General features: G+C 41.0%; 1 protein-coding gene and 1 pseudogene across 1 annotated transcript in view; both read left to right on the top strand.

The window, feature by feature from the left end:
• Positions 1–20,351, top strand: part of LOC122754386 — a 52,736-nt pseudogene that overhangs the window by 23,251 nt on the left and 9,134 nt on the right.
• The window catches only part of LOC122754383 (tRNA (uracil(54)-C(5))-methyltransferase homolog), a 37,562-nt gene continuing 28,177 nt past the window's right edge, over positions 10,967–20,351 (top strand). Inside the window, exon 1 of the mRNA XM_044002770.1 lies at positions 10,967–11,036. The gene's annotated coding sequence lies outside the window, so the exon portion shown is untranslated. The remainder of the gene's footprint in view (positions 11,037–20,351) is intronic.

Here is a 20,351-nt window from a genome sequence, read left to right as displayed (position 1 = left end):
TCTACATACAGAAAAGCATTGTGGACTGTTAGGAGAACCTGGATAGCACCAAGTGTGACTAATACGGCATCTCGAATCTGTTCAGGCTGCTCTACATGTCAATCTTACAATCAACATGTCTTCTGTGCTAAAGCATATGGAGGACGCCCTTTGGCATATACACCTTTTGAACATCTACAGATTGACTTTATTTCTGTGCCCAAAGATAGACATTATAAATTTTGCCTTGTTATTGTAGATCAGCTCACTCGATGGGTGGAGGCTTTTCCTTCCCCACAAGCAACTGCTGGCTTTGTGGCCAAAGCTCTCCTTTAAGAGATTGTTCCCTGCTTTGGGTCACCAGCATGCATTTACTCTGATAGAGCTACACATTTTACAGATTCAGTTCTCTCCCAGATTTATTCTTTCTTGGGAGTAACTCCTGAATTTCATACTCCTTACCACCCTCAAAGCTCAGGCCAAGTTGAACGTATGAATAAAGAGCTTAAGAGCATGATTCACAAATTATGTACTCAAATCCATTTAAAATGGCCTGATGTTCTACCCTTGGCATTATTCTTTCTGTGCAGTAGACCAAGAGGAGAACTCCACATATCTCCTTATGAGATGGTTTTTGGTCACCTTCCTATCCAAGCTAAAACTTTTTTCCCAGTCTATACATCACTGGTGGGAGGTGATACTTCTGTTGTTTCCTATATACAGGAACTACAAACTAGGCTACATGAACTCCATGAAGCAGGAGTTGCTGTACAAGCTGGTCCTTTATATTTTTCCTTATATGATTTAAGTCCTGGAGACATTGTATATATTAAGAATTTTCAGTGGACCAGTGGGACCCAGCCTGCTTGGGAGGGACCTTTTCAGGTATTATTGACAACTCCTACTGCTATTAAAATTGGAGAAAAAGAATCTTGGATTCATTGTTCCCATGTAAAGCCTGCACCATTTGTAGGTAAAGTAATTTCAGATAAAACTCAACCAGCTGCTAAAGAGCAAAGAAACCGATCGGAGCCCAGGGGTAATAGACAGTTCCAATTTGCAAGCATTATCACTCAATTGCAAACCCTGGGACTCAAACTCCGTATGGTTTCAGGAGGTGGAAATTGTCTTTTCAGAGCCCTTGGTTAGAAGGTTAGAAGGTCATTTGAGAAACCATCTCAAACACAGACAAGAAGCTGCTAATAACATGCTCAGTCATAAAGAAGACTGAATGTAATCATTCACCAGTTGAATGAACCTCTATGGCAAATTTGTGGCACAGAAAAAGCCAACGCTAAAGAACTCCATATTTTCTACCATAATGGTCATTATGACAGCATTAGAAGAATCAATGATGATTCAGAAACCCCTGCCACTTTGGCATGCAGAGAATTGGGGAACCAGCTTAAAAAAATGTAGTGTACCCCAAATTCTAGTATTATAAGCTCTTACCTTAAACAAGCTTTTCCTCCTACAGGTGAAGAACTCCACCAAGAGCACATGGCTCTGTCTTCTAGAAAGGGTTATTGAACCTTATTGCTTGATTTATAAGACAATTAGTGAACATATTGAGTCTCACTGATGTTTTATTTCCTTTTGATAAATTGTTTATCATTTCAAGTATCTGTTATTGTCATTGTACTAGATAGAGAATTCATGGACAAGATGATGTGGTTTACTTGCTTAATGAAGATTCTGTAATAATGTTTAATAATATCAGCCATTTATATTCATTTATCATTTGTATGTCATTGTGACTGTATACTCTGGGTATGGTTTGGGATTATATATATATATATATTTCAAGTATATCCTAAGTTATGCAGTGTAGCACGCATTTTTGCCATCATATTATCTTTGGTGAAATTAATATGAGATTTATGATTTATGGAAACTTGCCATTTCAGAGACTAATAGCTCTTACAATGAGTTTGATAGAGATGGTTCAACTCCACGATGCAGGCCCTGGAGAGAATATATGTACAACAGGAGGAGAGACAGGTATATGTAAGATACCCTGATGGAGGCTGAGAGAACAGCCAAATACATTGAGGAAGTCTACAGTTTGCTCATGAGAGCGGCTATGTAGAGCACAATTGCTGGACATAGTCCAGGTTCTTCCTCTCTCACTCCAAATATAATCTGGTGTCATGTTAGCCCTAACACATGCACCTGGTTTAACTTAACTTGGCTTCTTCACTCAATCTGGTGGCATGGTCAGAATCTATGCACCATGAGATGTGGGATGGTAACCTTTCCATAACACTTTCAGGTGCCATAATGGACACATAACTAAATTTGGCATTGATCCAGACATATAGTGGTAAAAAGTGTTAGTAATGTCATAATTGTCTCAATTTTGTATTGCGTATGGATATGAGTATCCTCCAAAGGGGGGACTCCAATATGCTATATATATCAAGTTTAAATTTGCTTTGTATATTTTGGAGAACTTTCATTATTTAATTTGAACATTTTTGAAAAATGCTATGCTAAAGACTAATGAAAATCCAGCAGTTCTAGACATAACCAGAATCCAGACCAGAGTCCAGTTCCCCTGATGATCTTAACCCTCCTTTGAAGAAAAGATTGTAAGGACTTTAAATGGACATTTCGGTTTTTTCTTTTTCCTTCTGTTACTATATACATCACCTGTAATATTTATTTTCCCTTTCCTATATTGTTATTAGTATATTGTTTGTCAGCATTGGTTATGATATTCTGTTATTTATTGTTTATTATTTATTGTTCCATCAAGGAAACACCCCGTATTTCTTGATAAAACAAAGGGGGGGAATGTAAAGAATTAGTTGTTATTTGAGGGTTTTATGACTCCATCTTTTGCCTAGAATTAAAAAAAAAACCAAAAACCTCGGCACATGCACTGGTTTGGGGCTCTGCAAACCGCATAGTGCTCCACCCACTGGTTGTAGCCATTGCTGTGGGGCTGGCACCTCACATCATCACCACTTGCCGATGCCTACATGAGCCTGGCAAAATTATAATGATTGGAAGCCCAGTGAGGGCAGTCATGTGACTGTCAGAGTGGCCAGCCAATTGGCTGGGGGCTGTGTGTGGTTAGCCTGGGGTCTGCTGGGAAGAAGGGAGGTTTTTCGCCATTCTAGCTTGAAGCTGGAAGGCGACAGGACGCTGCTGTGTGTTCTCAGCTGATTCCTAGGCAGTGGTGTTGTTCAGGTTGTATAATTTCCCTTTCCCCATTTTGTTTCCTTTCCCTTAATCCTACTGATGCTGTTTGTGTTTTTTTTTAAGTTCGTTCTTGTTAAATAAATCCTGCTCTGTTTTGAGGGAGGCTGCCAGTCTCCTTCCTTGTCCCAATATTGCAGTGAGCCACCTAGCTGACACTCCCCAATTAAAAATTGGTCCCTACAGTGTGCTTTGGGAGATTGATCCCCAGATATTCTTTGCATATTTTACTTGTTTGGAATGGGGTTTCTCTTTCAATTATTCCTTCAATTACTCAATTATTCCTGTATTTATATATGTTGTTACTATCTAGAAATGCTATTAACTTTTGAGCATTCATTTTGTAACCTGCAACTTTGCTTAAGCTATTAATTGTGTTTTATGATATTTTTGCTGATTGTCTGGGTTTTTCCCAGTAAATCATCCTATCATCAGTGAACAGGGATAATTCAATCTCTTTTTTACCTGTCTTTATGTCTTTACTTCCTTTCTCCTGTCTTAATGCTGTGAGGGCCAAAATTTGATATACGGAACATTATTTGGGTGACTCGCCTTAATATGAGGGACCCTTTTAGGTTTAACCTCCCCTCTGAACTGCCCTTTTTAGATATGTCTCCCAGGCCAATAAAGAAGGAGCCACTAAGCTTTAGTTCACAAAAGGATCAGATTTTATTACTTGATAATTAATTAAACAACAAAGGTGAAACTAATAAAAATCAAAGATAAGGAAATAGGAAAATAGAAATACAGAGAAATGCTCTTAACTCTAAAGTTAGCTTAAGCTGGTTCAAAGGAATTTAGGGTTTTCAGTAAGTAACTCACCAACCTGAACAGCCCACCAGTCTAAGGTTGCCAGCATGCCACCAGGACCTCAATCACCAGCCTGAGAGAGCGAACTCGTGTTCTGGAAGTCACTCTAGAGTTGGCATTCTGGAAGTGCCTTGAGAGCATAGTGTTCCAGAAGTGCCCTTTAACCTCCCTTCAGAGAGCATTCAATCTTTTCTCCCCCCAAAAGGGGAGGTCCTTCAAAAGCTGCCTATACCACAAATCATTTTTACCACAATGCTATTCCTAGCATTTCCAGAAGGGTGGGGAGAGTAACCATCCTTGTTTCACTCCTGCATTTATTTAAAAAGGTTCTACCATAACCCCATTTCATGTGATACTTTTAGTTTTAGATATATGTTTTTAGGATAATGGAAATGATCCCACCAACCCTATACTTCTTCTTATATTTTTAGCATAAAATAGTGTTGCACTTTGTCTGAAGCTTTATTTTTATCTATTAAAATGACTGTGTGGTTTTGGATGTTTTGTTTTAGAATATGATTATGTTCAAGGGACAGCTAAGTGGCACAGTGAATAGAGCATTGTCCCTGAAGTTGGGAGGACCTTAGTTCAAATCTCACCTCAGAAACTTACTAGCTATATGACCCTGGGCAAGTCATTTAACCCCAATTGCCTTAAACATCTGGGGCCATCTCCAGTTGTCCTGATGTATATCTTGCCACTGGAGCCAGATGGCTCTGGAGGAGAGAATGAGGCTGGTTACCTTGCACAGCCCTTCCTCACGAAAATATAATTCACAGGAAGTCATGACATCACCACAATGTCATGGTGCTCTTTGGGAACAAAGGACAAACAACAAACAACAATTATGTTCATGGTTTTCCTAATGTTGAACTAACTTTGCATCCATGCTATAAATTCCACTTGATCATAATGAATGGATAATTCACTGTTGTCATTTTGATAGGATTTTGTTTAAAAATTGGGGTGGACTGGGCTTGGCAATGTTATTCATGATATTGGCTTTTAGTCTGCCTTTGGGTTTTCCTTGATTTTGGTCTTAAGTCTATATTTGCCTCATAAAAGGATTCTGGTATGATACTTTCTTATTTGGGAAAACTACTTATTTGGGGGTGAAGTATGTATACTAACTGTTCTTTTTAAATTTGATAAAATTCTCCTGTCTTCTGCTACTTAGAGTATTTCATGTTTTGGAGATATTCCTCAATTTCCTTTGTGTTTTCACTCTCTTTAACATAAAACTGTGCATAATACATTCTGATTATCCTTTTTATACCTACCAGTTTTGTTGTGATTTTATCTTTGTCTTGTGCTATTTTATTGAGTTGATTTTCTAATCTCTTCCTTTTAACCAGATTAGCTAAGGGTTCCCTCAAATGTATGTCATTTCAAAGAACCCATTTTTAGTTTTATTTGTCATTTTTATTTTTTTCTTCCCAATTTATCTATTTCCCTTCTAATTTCAACATCTTTTGTGCTTATTTTAGGTTTATTTATTTACTTTTCTAATTTTTTAAAATGCATACTCAGTTTATTAATCTTTTCTTTTTCTATAGTCTTAATGTATGATGCTTTTTTTCTTTTTTCCTTTTTGCGGGGCAGTGAGGGTTAATTGAATTGCCCAAGGTCACACAGCTAGTGTCAAGTGTCTGAGGCTAGATTTGAACTCAGGCCGTCCTCAATCAAGGGCTGGTGCTTTTATCCACTCTGCCACCTAGCTGCCCTATGCTTCCTTTTAAAATTCATTTTCATTATCTCCATACTCTAGTGCTTAATTTTTGTAGAAGTTCCATGTATCACAAAGAAATATACATACTCCTTTGGTGTCCCATTTAGAAGATGCTATTGAATATTAGAAATAGTTTTTGTATCTGTCTGACTCCTATAAACAGAAACAGAGAATTAATCTCCAACTAACCAGATCAGAAAAATTAATCTTTTATCTCTCCTACAAAACTAGTAAACAGATCACAGAAAGTATAATATGTTATATCTCCTACAATTTGTCCTCCTACAAAACAGATCAGAGAACCAGATGAGAGACAGATAAAAATATATATATAATATCAATTTAACATTTTTTCCCAAGAAGAAATATATAACAACATGATCATGTGGAGACTCCCCTCCAAAGAAAGGAGCTCAGGGGATATGAAGCTTTTTTGTCCATGGATTATAGGGTGTTGTCAGTTTCAATAGTATGATACAAAAATCAACTCAGAAGCAAAAAGCAGTTGAACAATTTCAGTTACAACAAGTATGGAGGAAATAAAGAAGCATCAAGATAAGATTACAGGATTCCAAAAAAAAAGGGTTTGGCAAGGATGAGGATGCCCAGATGCCAAGATAAGATAGGAACTTACTATGCTGAGGGAAAAGAAGTCACTAGGTAGGGTCTTTTATCTGCTAGCTATCTGGGTTCAGTTTGGAGTTCAGTTGAAGGACATTTCATTCCTATTAATCCTATTATTCCAGGATTTCTTTTGGATAAGAAGGCCCCTCCAACAAATCCATATTAACAATGCCATAAGTCTTTTGACTCTAGTTTCTATAGAAATTGGGCCATTATTTATTACTTAAAGTGCCACTGACAAATTTTTAGCACAAATCTTTGGGACCTTTGTCTCAATGCTTCAAGGAGTTTGTGAAACTTTAAATCAGAAGGGGTGCAAGAAGACCAATAATGAAGCATGATTTCCATGTCCCTACAAAATGATGATGAGCTCAGATTCCTGTATGAGATACACATTTTTAAAATGTTTTTTGTTACCAGGATTTTGATTTTATTTTAGTGAGCAGGGGCATTTAAAGATAATTCTGTAAAAAGATATAAGTAATAATGGCTCTCCCAAAAAAGGTAATAGGCCACAACAAAATCTCTTATACCTCAAGTAAATACAAAAAGCAGTGTTGGTATTCTTCATGTGACCTCAGATAGTACAGCAGAAAAACAAATATTGAGAGTGATCACAAGGGAAATTACATTATGCTTACAGGTGCCAGAGATCTTGAAATAATTTGAATATTTGGTGTATGTGCACCAAATGGCACAATGTCTATGAAGAAAGGATTGAAAGTGCAAACAAGGAAAGGGAAAGAGGAATGGAAAGTCTGCAAGTGTAAACAATCTGTCTAGTACTGCAGACAGAGCATGTATAGGAACAGGGTTTACATTCTAGTCTCAGCTGCTGGGATTTGCCTCAAGTCACTCAGCCATGCTGAGTTCATGGCCTGAGTTGTGAATGTGATGAGAATGCTGGGCCTGCTTGTGTCACAAGAAACTTGTAAGGATCCAATGTGATTGTGTGTGAATCTCTTTGTAAATTAAATCATCCCTGGGATGTGAGCTAATAGCATTTTTAAATAATAGTTTCTGCCCATGAAGGGGAGAAGATTTTTTTTCTTTTCCTGGGGAAATAGAATACAAATGTGGTTTCATTCTACCAATGAAAGAAGGGAAGCATAAATATATATGTGTGTATAGTATCAGTATATATTAGTCTTTTTGTTTATTTCTTTCAGAAGCAGAGATCAGCCTTGAAATGAAGGAAACTAAGGCAGAGCTAAGTCTTTCTGTGGAAGAAACTCAAAAGCAAAGTTTCACGAATGATGACAGTGCCTGTGACTTTACTTAGAAAGAAACATGTGCTGCACATAAGAGAATCCAAACTGAAATGGCTGAACAAATTGTGGTATGTGACTATTAAAAGAAATGATGAGCAGCATGCTTTCAGAAAAACCTGGAAAAACTTACATGAGCTGATACAAAGTGAAATGTACTGTGTATAAAAGATCAGTAGTAGTGTAAGGTGATCAGCTATGAATGACTTGGCTACTCTCAGCAATAGAATGATCCAAAAGAACTCTGAAGGACTTATGATAAAAAACGCCATCCATCCCCAGAGAAAGAAATGATGGTATCTGAATACAGATAGAAGCATAATCTTTCTTTTTTTGTTTGTTTTTGGTTTTTTTGCGGGGCTATAGGCGTTAAATGACTTGCCCAGGGTCACACAGCTAGTAAGTGTCAAGTATCTGAGGCTGGATTTGAACTCAGGTCCTCCTGAATCCAGAGCTGGTGCTTTATCCACTGCGCCACCTAGCTGCCCCCAATAATCTTTTTTTTTTTGCTTTCCTTTTCTTATATTTTAGCTATGTTTTGTTTTACAACATGACTAATATGGAAATGTTTTGCATGATTCCACATATATTACCTATATCAAATTACTTCCTTCTCAAGGGGATGGTGGGGGTAGGAGGAAGGGAAAGGGAGAGAATTTGGAATTCAAAAGTTTAAAAATGAATGTTAAGGGGGCAGCTAGGTGGCACAGTGGATAAAGCACTGGCCTTGGATTCAGGAGTACCTGAGTTCAAATCCAGCCTCAGACACTTGACAGTTACTAGCTGTGTGACCCTGGGCAAGTCACTTAACCCTCATTGCCCCTCCAAAAAACAAAAACAAAAAAATGAATGTTAAAATTGTTTTACATGTAATTGGGGGAAAACAAAATAATGGGGGGAAAAAAGAAAAATCTCTTTAACACCAACATTTCAAGGAATTCAACAGGAGCATGAATCATGGACCTCCATTAATGCTCAAAGTATCCTCAGTAATCACAGGATCCAAGCTGTCAGTGCCTTTGCATTTCCTCCTGCATTTGGATGGACACCCTAGCGTGCTTGTCTCTCTAGGATATATGTGTGTATACATACATGCATATATACATACACACACATACATGTATAATGGACTGTAAGCTGAGCTCAGAGTTGAAAAAATGGTCAGGTTGGATGGTTGTCAGGAAACTGCAAAGCATCTTTGCTGACCGCAGGCCTTCCACAATAGCAAAGCCCCATCCTTCCCCTTCTAAAGTTTTACCAGGTTTGCTACAGGATTGCAAGATGTGAAAGTAAGGAATAGCAGGACAGGAAAAAGCATGGCTTTTCAAATTCCAGCATTCCTTATGCAATGGTTTCCCAAACATTGCAATATGAGAAAAATTAGAAGCATAATAATATAAACAGTGTTACAGATTTGAACATGAAAGAAAATTGCCAAATGACATCAATTCGGGTCAATGGATTTCTGAATTATCTTACATAGAAAAATCACTTCATCCAGTTCTCAACTGGACACTTTAGCCTGATTGCATTCAGAGTACAATAGAGTAATCCTGATCCCATGACCTTTAATTCTTATTCTTCACTTCCTGATCATATTGCCTTAATGCCCAATTTTAAGTGTATTTGGCAGAGGTTCTGGTCTACTTGTAGAGAGTCAAACATGGCAAATACAACGGGAGATCACATCTGGCTGAGAGAAACTCTGTCCAAGGCAATCTGGATAGACAGTTCCAAACAGTGTGGAGCCTCCCAGTTTCCCCAAGAGCCATTAGCTGCCAGCTCGCCAAAGCATGGCGTCCATTACTTGCCCTTAATCTGGAGCTGCACTTTATCCTGGCTGTCTTTCTGCTCTGAAGGAGGAGGAGGAGGCAAGTGTGGGAGGGAGGGAGGTGCTGGAGGCCCTGGGGAGGAGGAGCTCTCCGAGATGACCAGCCTGGTGGGCGGTGCCCCAGGTGGAGATTGAGCAGGGGGTGGAGTTTGGAGGCCTGGGCGGAGTTTAGACTGGAAGTAGGGATGATTGCGGTGGAAAAGCCATTCGGCCTGATGCAGGGCAGGGCTTAGGGAGGGAGGGGTCCGAGTCCTTGAGCCCTGGTGCTGGGTGTGAGGCGAGGAAAGGGCTCGACCCCCCATTGTGGGGGCTTCAGGGACTGGCCGGAGTGCTGCCGTGGGGACTCGGAAGACCCTCCGGGGAATGGGCCGGCGGGAAGCCGGAAGTCTTGGCGCTGAGCCTGCTCTGCCTTCCCGGGAGCCCAGCTCCATTTCCTTTCTTCCCTTGGAGCTCAGGGCGCTCTGCCTTCTGGAAGCCTGCTCTGTGCCTGCAAGCCCCAGGTAGGTGTGAGCCCCAGGCCCCCATGTTTCCTGGCTTCTGCGGGCTGCCCTTGCCATTGGGTCTCATTGTCATCTGACCTCATGGGGAGTGTCCTCCGGGGCTGCCTCCCGAGGCTGGCTACTGGATGAGCTCCCTGAACCCCTTTCCAGACTCCCAGTCACTCCCCCAACTTCCTGGCTCACCCACCCGGATCTACCCTTAGGTCTCACTTTCCCAGACATAGAAATCCAGTCTTCTGATCAGGACCCAGGGGGCCTTTCTCCCTGCCCCCACCTCCTGCTTAGAGATTCAGCTGGCTTCCCTTCAAACCCAGCCCCCTTTGAACATCCAAGAGTCCTCCCTTCCTGCGCCCAGCCCCCCACCTTGGACACAGTTAACAAAGCTTTTTCCTAGTCCCCCTTTTTCTGAACTAGTGGTTCTTTGGTAATTTTTACAAATTGGACCCAGATCTCCACCTATTTGAGAAGTGAGGCCTTTATTCATTACTGCTGTAGTTGCAAAACTGTTTCCCAGTCTTCTGCTTTCCTTTTAATGGTCCAGACATTCTTATTAACAAAGGATACTAGGGACAGCTAGGTGGCACAGTGGATAAAGCCCTGGCCCTGGATTCAGGAGGACCTGAGTGCAAATCCAGCCTCAGACACTTAACACTTAACTAGCTGTGCGACCCTATCCAAGTCACTTAACCCTCATTGCCCTGCCAAAAAAAAAAAAAAGACACTAGAGTTCTTTAACTTGAATAGACAAAACTCCCCTCATCTCCATATGGCAGTTCATCTGGTCAGCAGAGCAAGATGTGGCAGTGTGCCATTCTGGGAGAGCTGTCCTACCTGAAGGACCCTGATCTCACATGGGGAGACTTTCTGGGCCTTTAGGTTGCCAGGCAGCCTCAGGAACTTGTCCAGAGGCCCTCAGCATACTGCTTATAGAGAGGCACCTTGAGCCTTTGCCCATTATGGAAGTAGGTCCTCAGGACAGTTTTGTGATCTTTCAGGGAAAAAAGCAAACTGTCCTAACCATGTGGCAGGGGAAGGAAAGAACTCCAGGAGACAGTGGCCCTTTCACAAAGGCTGTCTTTGATAGCCCTCAGGTGAGTGGTCAATCTAATTTCAAGACTGTCTGTAGGGGGGTAAAAGTATTTCTTATGAAGTACCTACTAAGTGGCAGGCACCGAGTTAAGCACCTTCTCAACATCTCCCTTGATCCTCACAAACCTTGGAAGGTAGGTGTCATTTCCATCTTACATTTACTTATGTGGTCAGGAAGATCTAGGAAACAATATTGTTTCACTTCATTTTTCAAATTCAAAAAATGTTTGCAACAAAAATTAGACTTCTCTCTCTCTTCTCTTTCTACCCCCCCTCCCCCAAAGAAACCCCAAACTAACCCCATATCATAAGGATTTATGTGGTCAAGTGAAACAAAATTTCTCCTTGGTCTCATCTAAAGAAAATGATGTCTCAATCTGCCCTCTAGTGTGGCCTCTCTACCAGGAGATAAGCAACATGTCTTTGTGAGTGCTCAGAACTTCATCCACCTTTGTATTGATCAGAGTTCCCATATATGTATATATTTCAGTACATACTCTAAATTTGTTCTGTTTAGAACCAATGCCTCCCTTAATCTAGTCTCCCTTTAATTCCCCCCCCCCCACCACCACCTCCCTGCTTCTCTCCTTTCCCTCCTTTTCTCTGGTGAGTCAAATATATTTCTCCACCCAACTCTGTGTTGTGTGTATTCTTCCTTCCTTTGACTGAGGTTCAAAGATCAGATGTTCCTACCCACTCCCTCCTCCTTGTTTGTATAGTTATCTACTTGTGTCCCCTCATTATGTGATATTTCCTAACCCTCCTTTCCATCCATCCACCCAGATCAAGACATAACAGAGTCACTCCCATCTTTTCTCTAATTTGAGTCTTTCTGTGAGCCCTGATAGAGATCAGGTGGGACACGTTATTTTTTCTTAAATCATAAAAGAATTTTATTATTTTCTAAATACACCTAGAGATAGTTTTCAACGTTTTTTATTAAGATTTCTGGTTCCAAATTTTTCTCCCTCCCAACCCCCCTCCCCAAGACAGCAAGCAGTCTGATCTAGGTTATGTCTGTACAATCACATTACACATATTTCTGCATTAGTCATGCTGTGAAAGAAGAATCAGAACAAAAGGGAAAAACCTCAAGAAAGAAAGACAAAAAAAGTAGAAACAATCTGGTTCAGTCTCCTTCTAGATTCCACAGGTCTTATTTCTGGATGTGGAGACCATTTTCCATCATGACTCCTTTGGAATTATCTTGGACCATTGTATTGCTGAGAAGAGTCAAGTCTATCACAGTTGATCACACAATGTTGTTGGTACTGTGTACAATGTTCTCCTGGTTCTCTTCCTCTAACTCAGCACAAGTTCATTTAAGTCCTTCTAGGTTTCTCTGAAATTGGCTCCTCGTTTCTTACAACACAATAGTATTCCATTACATTCATATACCACAACTTGTTCAGCCATTCCCCAATTGATGGGCATCCCAGAGGGGACACCTTATTATCTCCTCATATTTGGATATTAGTAGTTTTTCCTTTTTTTAGTCTCTGAGAATAGTTCAACCTTGTTTACTATTTTATGTTTTTCCTCACTTGTGTTTGAAGTTCAAAAGTTCTCAGCAGTTATGTTCTTTTCATCAGGAATACTTGGAAGTCCTTATATTAAAGGTCATTTTCCCCCGTAGCAAGGGACTCAGTTTGGTTGGGTAAATTACTGTTGGCTATAAGTCCTTTGCCTTCTTTTATATCACATTCCAAGCTCTCTTCTGTTTCCCAGCTTCTGTCCTCTGCACTGTGTTCATCAGACAGAGATTGTCCTGCAGCTGCTGCTGCTCATGTCCTTCTGCCGCAGGTCACACAAGCTTCACAGCTCTCTCTCAGGCCCTCTCCTTTACCAGTTCTTTGGGCCAGTCAATAAGCATTTGGAAAATGGCAACTCTGTGCCAGGCACACTTCAAAACTTCAGTGGGTACAAAGGAAGGAACAAACAGTGCCTGCCCTCAGGGAGCTCCCAGTCTAATGGGGAGACAACACGTCAGCAGCCATGTCCAAACAAGCTCTACAAGCTGTAGAAGGGAGGTACTCTGAGAGTTTCAGAGACAGGGAAACACTTTTTGTTTTCAGGTGAGATTTTAGCTGAGACTTGAAGGAAGCCTGAGGTGAGCGGGAAGAACATTCCCAGCATGGAGACCACCACTGGAAAGGCACGGAGTCAGGAGAGGAAGGGTCTTGGTCAAGGATCAGCCAGGAGGCCAGTGACTCTGGGTCAGAGAGGAGGAGGAGGAGGAGGAGGGGAGTGAGGTGAGGTGTAAGGAGACTGGAAAGGGGCTGGGGCTGGTTATATGCAGCTTATACACATTCCCTTATTTGGTCCTGTTGCTAGAATTGTCCGGGTCTTTTCTGGTGAAATCCTGAATAAGGCAGCACAGGATCCAGCCAGGCAGGCACACACTTACAAGTGTGCCCCACATTGTCAGTAGGAGGTGGCCACCAGTGTCCTTCAGTTCCACGGATGTTAGTAGTAGGCCTCTACCAGTCACAGATGACCATGGATCAACGCCTTGAAGAGCCACAGGCCACAGTGTTGCTGTGCAGCCTGATAGGAGTCGCAGCTCCTGAGTGACTTATAACTGGTAACTGCTGCATCCCGTGTTGTATCTACCCCATGAGGAGTAGCTGGAGTGTCCTCTCCAGGGCGCTGGCCTGGGCAGATCAATATGGAAAACAAGCTGTTGCCCATGCAGCCGGTTTTCCCTCTCCGCGACATTGGTGGATTCAAAGGAGAGGCAGAGCCAATACAGTTTGGCACCAGTGCCACCGCAGGACTTGCCAGAGGGATGTGATGTCCAACATTCAACTGCCTCAGGGACTCTGACTCCTGATTTTTCCTCGGGATTAACTCCCAAAGCCTTTCCCATATATGTCTGCAAGACAGCAGAGGTTTAAAATCAGGGTTTCCTTCCCCTAGGCGGGTTGCCTGCCAAGGCTAAGGAGCCCCACCTACCCAAAGCGACTGGCTTTAAGGCGCCAATGACTCGCCTTCTCCCCTTCTCCTGTTAGTGGAAACAGTTCTGCCATGAGAAGGCCGGGAGTTGGGCTTTGGTTGTCAGAGGCTATTTGAGACACACACCATTGGAGCATTTTATAGAGAGTGAGAGCTTATCCCCACTCCCACCCTGGCATAACAACCTTTGGAACCTCCATGGATGTTATATATATAAAATAAATATTATACATATACATATGCATATACATGTATGTGTGTGTGTGTGTGTGTGTGTGTGTGTGTATTCTCTTCCTGAGCAAGTAGAGAGTTTGGGGAAAGATCAACTAAGGCTTTTAGGAAGAAAAAATTAATTAAAAAAAAAAAAGATCTGAGGTATCACCTCACCTATCAGAGTGGCAAATATAACAAAAAAGGGAAATATTAGATGTTGGAGGGGATGTGGGAAAGCTCAGATGCTAATCCACTGTTGGTGGAGCTGTGAACAGATCCAGTCATTCTGGAGACCAAATCTCGAGCTATACCCAAAGGAGTATAAAACTGTGTATATACCCTTTGATCCAGCAATACCACTCCTAGGTTTATATCCCAAAGACCTATTTGTACTAAACTATTTATAGCTGCCCTTTTTCTGGTGGCTAAGAATTGCAAATCAAAGAAATACCCATCAATTGGGGAATGGCTAAACAAGCTGTCATATATGATGGTGATGGAATATTATTGTGCTCTAAGAAATGACAAGCAGGATGATTTCAGAAAGGCCTGGAAAGACTTGTATGAACAGATGTATAGTGAAGTGAGCAGAACCAAGAGAACATTTTGCATAGTGATGGCAATATTGTATGATACTTATAAAGTCAAAGTCTGTTCCTGGGGCACAGCTTCTTATTGCTCTCAGCCATGCCGAGCTGCCTCTGTGTCGAGCTGTGCTGAGCCACCCTCCCCTTTCGCCCAAGTGAGACAGACCTTTCCTGAAGTCTTCTAAATTATCTCAAGTAAGAAGGTTGTGTCAGAGGCTTGATTTAATGTTGTTTTTGAGGGAAACATGGGAGAGCTCAGGCAACTTCCTGGCCTCTCTCCACCATCTTGGCATGCAGAGTAGCTTCTACTTCTGCCTTGGTTGTGATTGTTGAATCACAGCTCTTTGGGAATCTTCCCTTGAGTTCTCATACAGCATGCAAGAGAAAAAAAAACTCCCTCACCTTGCTGAGATAGTGCTCCAGAACCAATGGGCCCTGGATGCTGCTATGTTCACAGAGCAAGGTGAAGTCTGTACTTCTCTAAGTAAGGAGTGTTGTTTTTCTGTAAACCCATCCCAGCAAAATTCCTGCCTGTGTGAGCAGGCCTTTAGGTTAAAGACACAGGGCACAAAGGCCTATGACTTGCTCTTCTCTCCTCCCTGAAGCACTTGGAAGGACCATTCACACTCTCACGTTTGGTGCCATCATCCTCCTGTTCCTCATTCTCCTTGTCTTTCTTGCTGTCCATGGAGGCACCCTACTGGCATTGGAATTACTAAATGGTGTTCCTGTAAAGGTTAGGTTCCAAACAGAAGCTCCTGGTTTTAGGAACAAAATGTTCTTCCACTGAACTCCAAACTGAACCCAGGTAGCCAGCTGATAGAAGTCCCTACCTGGTGACTTCTTTCCCCAGGACAGTAAGTCCGTGTCTTGTGGGGACCTCTGGGCGTCCTCATCCTTGCCAAACCCTATTTTGGAATCCTGTCATCTTATCATGGTGCTTCTGTATTTCCTCCATACTTGTTATAACTGAAATTGTCCAAACTGCTTTTGCTTCTGGGTTGAATTTGTATCATACTATTGATAGTGATAACATTCTGTAACCAGTGGACAAAAGAGCCTTACATACCCTCAGAAAGAGGGAGCCCCTGAGCTCCCTTCTTTGGAAGGGTCTCCAGCAGGATCATGTTATATTTCTTCTTGGGACAAAACAAATTGGTATTGTGTTTTTCCTGTCTGACTCTGATCTGGTTTATACTGTAGGAGACATTATGTTCTCTGATATGTTTTTGTTCTGTGCAGACATGTCTCTGTTTATTATTATTAATTTTTGTAGGAGATATTATAAAATTAATTTCTCTGATCTGTGTATTATTTTTATAGGAGACCAGCAGAAAAAAACTATATTTAATTTTCAACACTACTATTGATGAAGTCTTAGGTTATCTGTTAACCCCTTTTAGTATCCTCCATGAAGAGAAGGCTGTTATGAATAGAGTCTTGTGACATCCTGCCTTCAAGGAGAATGCTTCTTTTGTGGGACATTACAATACATGAAAAAGAGGAGGAGAAGACAGAATAGATAAAAAAGAGTTATATGCCAAGATCATATTGTAAAGGGGGAAATTGGTTAGGTAGATTCTTTAAATATCTATTTGGCCGTCTGGCTCTAATATTTCAGGGGAATTTTCCTCAATAATTTCTTGAAAGATATTGTCCAGGCTTTTGTTTTGGTCATATCTTTCATATAGTCCAATAATTCTTATGTCATCTTTTCTGCATCTATTCTCTAGGTCACTTGTTTTTTCAATGAGAAATTTTACATTTTTCTCTATTTTTTTGCTTTTCTGACTTTGTTTTACTGCATCTTGGTGTCTTACAGAGTCACTAATTTCCATTTGTTCAATTTTAATTTTTAAGGATTTATTTTCTTCATTTACTTTTTGTAATTACTTTTCCATTTGGCCAAATCTGTTCCTTAGGGAATCATTTTCCTCAGTAATTTTTTATATTTTTATGTTATTATTTTGTATTTGTTTTTCATGGTTCAGCTGCATCCCTTACTGTCTTTCCTCAACCTCTCTAATTGGAATTTCAAAGTCCGTTTTAAGCTCTTCCAGGAATTTATTTTAGGTCTGAGAACAATTTGTACTTCTCTTTGAAGGTTCACCTATAGTCATTTTGTTACTACCCTCCTCTATATTTGTGTCTTGAGATTTCCTTTTACTGAAATAGATGTCAGTAGTCAAAGTTTTTTCATTGTTGTTTTTCATAGGGTTTTTTTACTCATTTAGTGTCAGTCAGGCCCTGGAGGAGTGATCCGTTTGAACTTCAGGCCCTTTGGTGCCTTCCCTCATTCTCCTCCACAGAACCATCTACTTCACAAATAAAACACAAACTTACTTTCTGATTCCAAAGGGACACACATTCCATAGAAAGGCATTTTCCAGCCTTATTCCTGCTGGTTATATCAAATGCTTCCCTCAAAATTCAATCAGGCTAGGGCAGCCAGGTGGCACAGTGGATAGATCACCAGCCCTGGATGCAGGAGGATCTGAGTTCAAATCCAGCCTCAGACACTTGAAACTTACTAGCTGTGTAACCCTGGGCAAGTCACTTAACCCCAATTGCCTCACCAAAAAAAAAAAAAATTCAATCAGGCTCTTACTGACTGGTTTCAAGAGCTGACTCTGACCACCATTAAGGCTACAACCTTTGGGCAAATCCCTTACCTGTGCTTCAATTCCCTCCTATAAATTGATGAGAGTTGGACTATTTAATTCTGAAGCATCTTTCATCTCTACATCCTATGACTTTTGGTGGTTTAGGAGTTAATAACATTCAAGGATGTGGCTGTGGACTTCACCCAGGAGGAATGGGGCCTCTTGGACCATCCTCAGAAGGAGTTGTACAAGGAGATCATGCTGGAGAATGCCTGGAACCTGCTCTCCCTGGGTAAGGACACTTCCCCTGGTAACTCTGAGTCTGCAATTCAAGGGAACATCTTCATTCCCCAGTGTGCAAAGTTGGGAGCATTCATGAACTTCTGAAAGGGGAAAAATGCTGGTCCCCTGGATCCAACACACAGGGCCCTCCTGCTGTTTGGGTTTTTCTGCAAAATGTCTTTGCATTGTGTGATAGGAACCTCAGGGTCTCCTTTGTTGGCCCTGAAGCTGTCTCTTACCAACTCTGGCTAGTGTCAGATCAAATATCCAGTCAGTGTAGAAGAATCTTAGATGTGGGACTAATCCCAGGGGTTATTTGGTTGAACCTCTACCTGGACATGAATTTTGTCTGCCAAATCTCTGAAAACTGCCCAGGCAGCTTTTCCTTGCCACCCCTTTCTCTGTGGAACAGGTCTAGTATGGGGAGTACTCTTCTTTTTAACCTCCATCAATCTGTAGCTCAAAGCACTAGTTGTCCCGAGTATAGCAAGTTTGTCCTTAATCTTCCTTCCTGTTGCCCTCAAATGCCAGCTCAGGTGGTGGGAGAGGAAGGTAATGGAATAAGCATTTATTTTCACCTACGATTTGCCAGGTGCTGTGCCTGTGCCACGTGCAGAATTGTAATGGCAGAATTGTTTTAAGAATGACTTTGAGGAGGCAGCTAGGTGGTGCGGTAGATAGAGCACCGGCCCTGGATTTAGGAGTACCTGAGTTCAAATGTGGCCTCAGATGCTTAACATTTACTAGCTGTGTGACCCTGGGCAAGTCACTTAACCCCAATTGCCTCACCAAAAAATAAAAAAGAAATAAAATAAAATAGAGAATGACTTTGAGGGGCAGCTAGGTGGTGCAGTGGATAGAGCACTGGCCCTGGAGTCAGGAGGACCTGAGTTCAAATCCTCCTTCACACTTACTAGCTGCATGACCCTGGGCAAGTTACTTAACCCCAACTGCCTCACCAAAAAAAAAAAGAATGACTTTGAAGGGGCACCTAGAAGGTACAGTGGATAAAGCACCAGCCCTGGATTCAGGAGGACCTGAGTTCAAATCCAATCTCAGACACTTGATACTTACTAGCTGTGTGACATTTAGCAAGTCGCATAACCCTAATTACCCCACAAAAATAAACAAACCAACAAAAACTAATGGATCCTCAAAATAAATAATAAATTCATTCAAATGTTATTTTTTTTAAAAAAGACTTTAAATGAATAAATCATTTTGACTATTATAAATAACATAAGTAATTATAAATGGCATGTGAAGAAAGGTACTATTTACATCCAGAGAGAACTGATCGATAGAAATGTGTATGAGATAATTTGACATATATGTATGTATACACAAATATAGACACATATACACACACAGACACAGATACACATATGTACCCACACACCTATTCGTGTTAGCCATTAATAGGTTGGAGGGTGGGAGGGAAGAACAAAATTTATATGAGAATTTTGATGTGTATTTGAAAGGAATAGCAAGTTGTGCATAGTAGATTTACAGTTTCATGTGCAAACATCTTTTTTATTATACTATGTTATAGAAAGTTATTCAATAAATTAAAAATAAAATTTTTAAAAAGTTATGTCACTTTATCTTCACAGTAATGTTCAAAGTTAGGTGATATTATTATCTCCATTTGAGAGTTGAGGAAAACTGAGGCAAATAGAGGTCAAATGACTTATCAAGCGACACATAGGCAGTTACTGTATGAGGCTGGATTGAAATTTAGGCCTTCCTAGGGGAGGGAGGGAGAAAAATCTAAAATTGGAAAGCTTGTATAAACAAAAGTTGAGAACTATATATACATGGAACGGGGGAAAAAAATAAAATACTTTATTTTTAAAAAAAGAAATGAGAAGAGAATAAATAAATAAACAAACGAATGAATGAATGAATAAATAAATAAATGGATAAATAATGCTTATACTACCTACCTCACGAGGTTCTTGTGAGAAAAGAGCCTTGTAAAAAAAAAAAAAAGAAATTCAGGCCTTCCTGCCTCTAGTCCCAAGACTCTCCCCATTGTACTGCCAGCTCCCCTTAACTTCTAGTTCATAGATTCTTCAGGATGAGTCCATCCTTCTACGGAGAAGATGCACCAAGCCCAGATTTTCTTTTCCCAATGTCCCTCTTTATCAGCCTCAAGGGTGCCCTGAGCCAATAACCCTTTTGACGCAGTTTGGGGGTTTGGAGTTTCTTTCAGAATAGAGCTTAATAGGATGGGGGTACAGGAGCTATTTCTTAGAACAGGCTGTCCAGCACATCCTGCTTTGGGTTCCTTGCATTACAAGCACTAATGGGTGAGTACAGACTCACACGTGTGAACATAAAGGGGTGACTCTCCAAATGGACCAGCTCTGGACCCTCTCCCCTTTCCCTAAAGAGAACTGGAATATAAGGTTCTCTCCATCCTCATTGTTAACTGGTTTCCTGGCCCAGGGCTTCCAGTTCCCAGAGAAGATATGATCTCTTATTTTGAGCAAAGGGAAGTACCATGGATGCTGGACCAAGAAGGCCAGAGGCTCTGCTATCCAGGTGAGTGAGGTGAAAGCAGGTATATGAGAACTGTGATGACAGGAGACTGCTAAGGGTTGTAGTGGAACACATGCTAGATTTCAGGGCAGGAAGACCTGCCTTGGGATTCTTTTTCAGATATTTCTTAGCA

The sequence above is a fragment of the Dromiciops gliroides genome, chromosome 4 (assembly GCF_019393635.1).
Source record: "Dromiciops gliroides isolate mDroGli1 chromosome 4, mDroGli1.pri, whole genome shotgun sequence".
Classification (NCBI taxonomy): domain Eukaryota; kingdom Metazoa; phylum Chordata; class Mammalia; order Microbiotheria; family Microbiotheriidae; genus Dromiciops; species Dromiciops gliroides.
The sequence above is the reverse complement of the archived record's forward strand: the minus strand, read 5'-3'. Positions and strand labels throughout refer to the sequence as shown.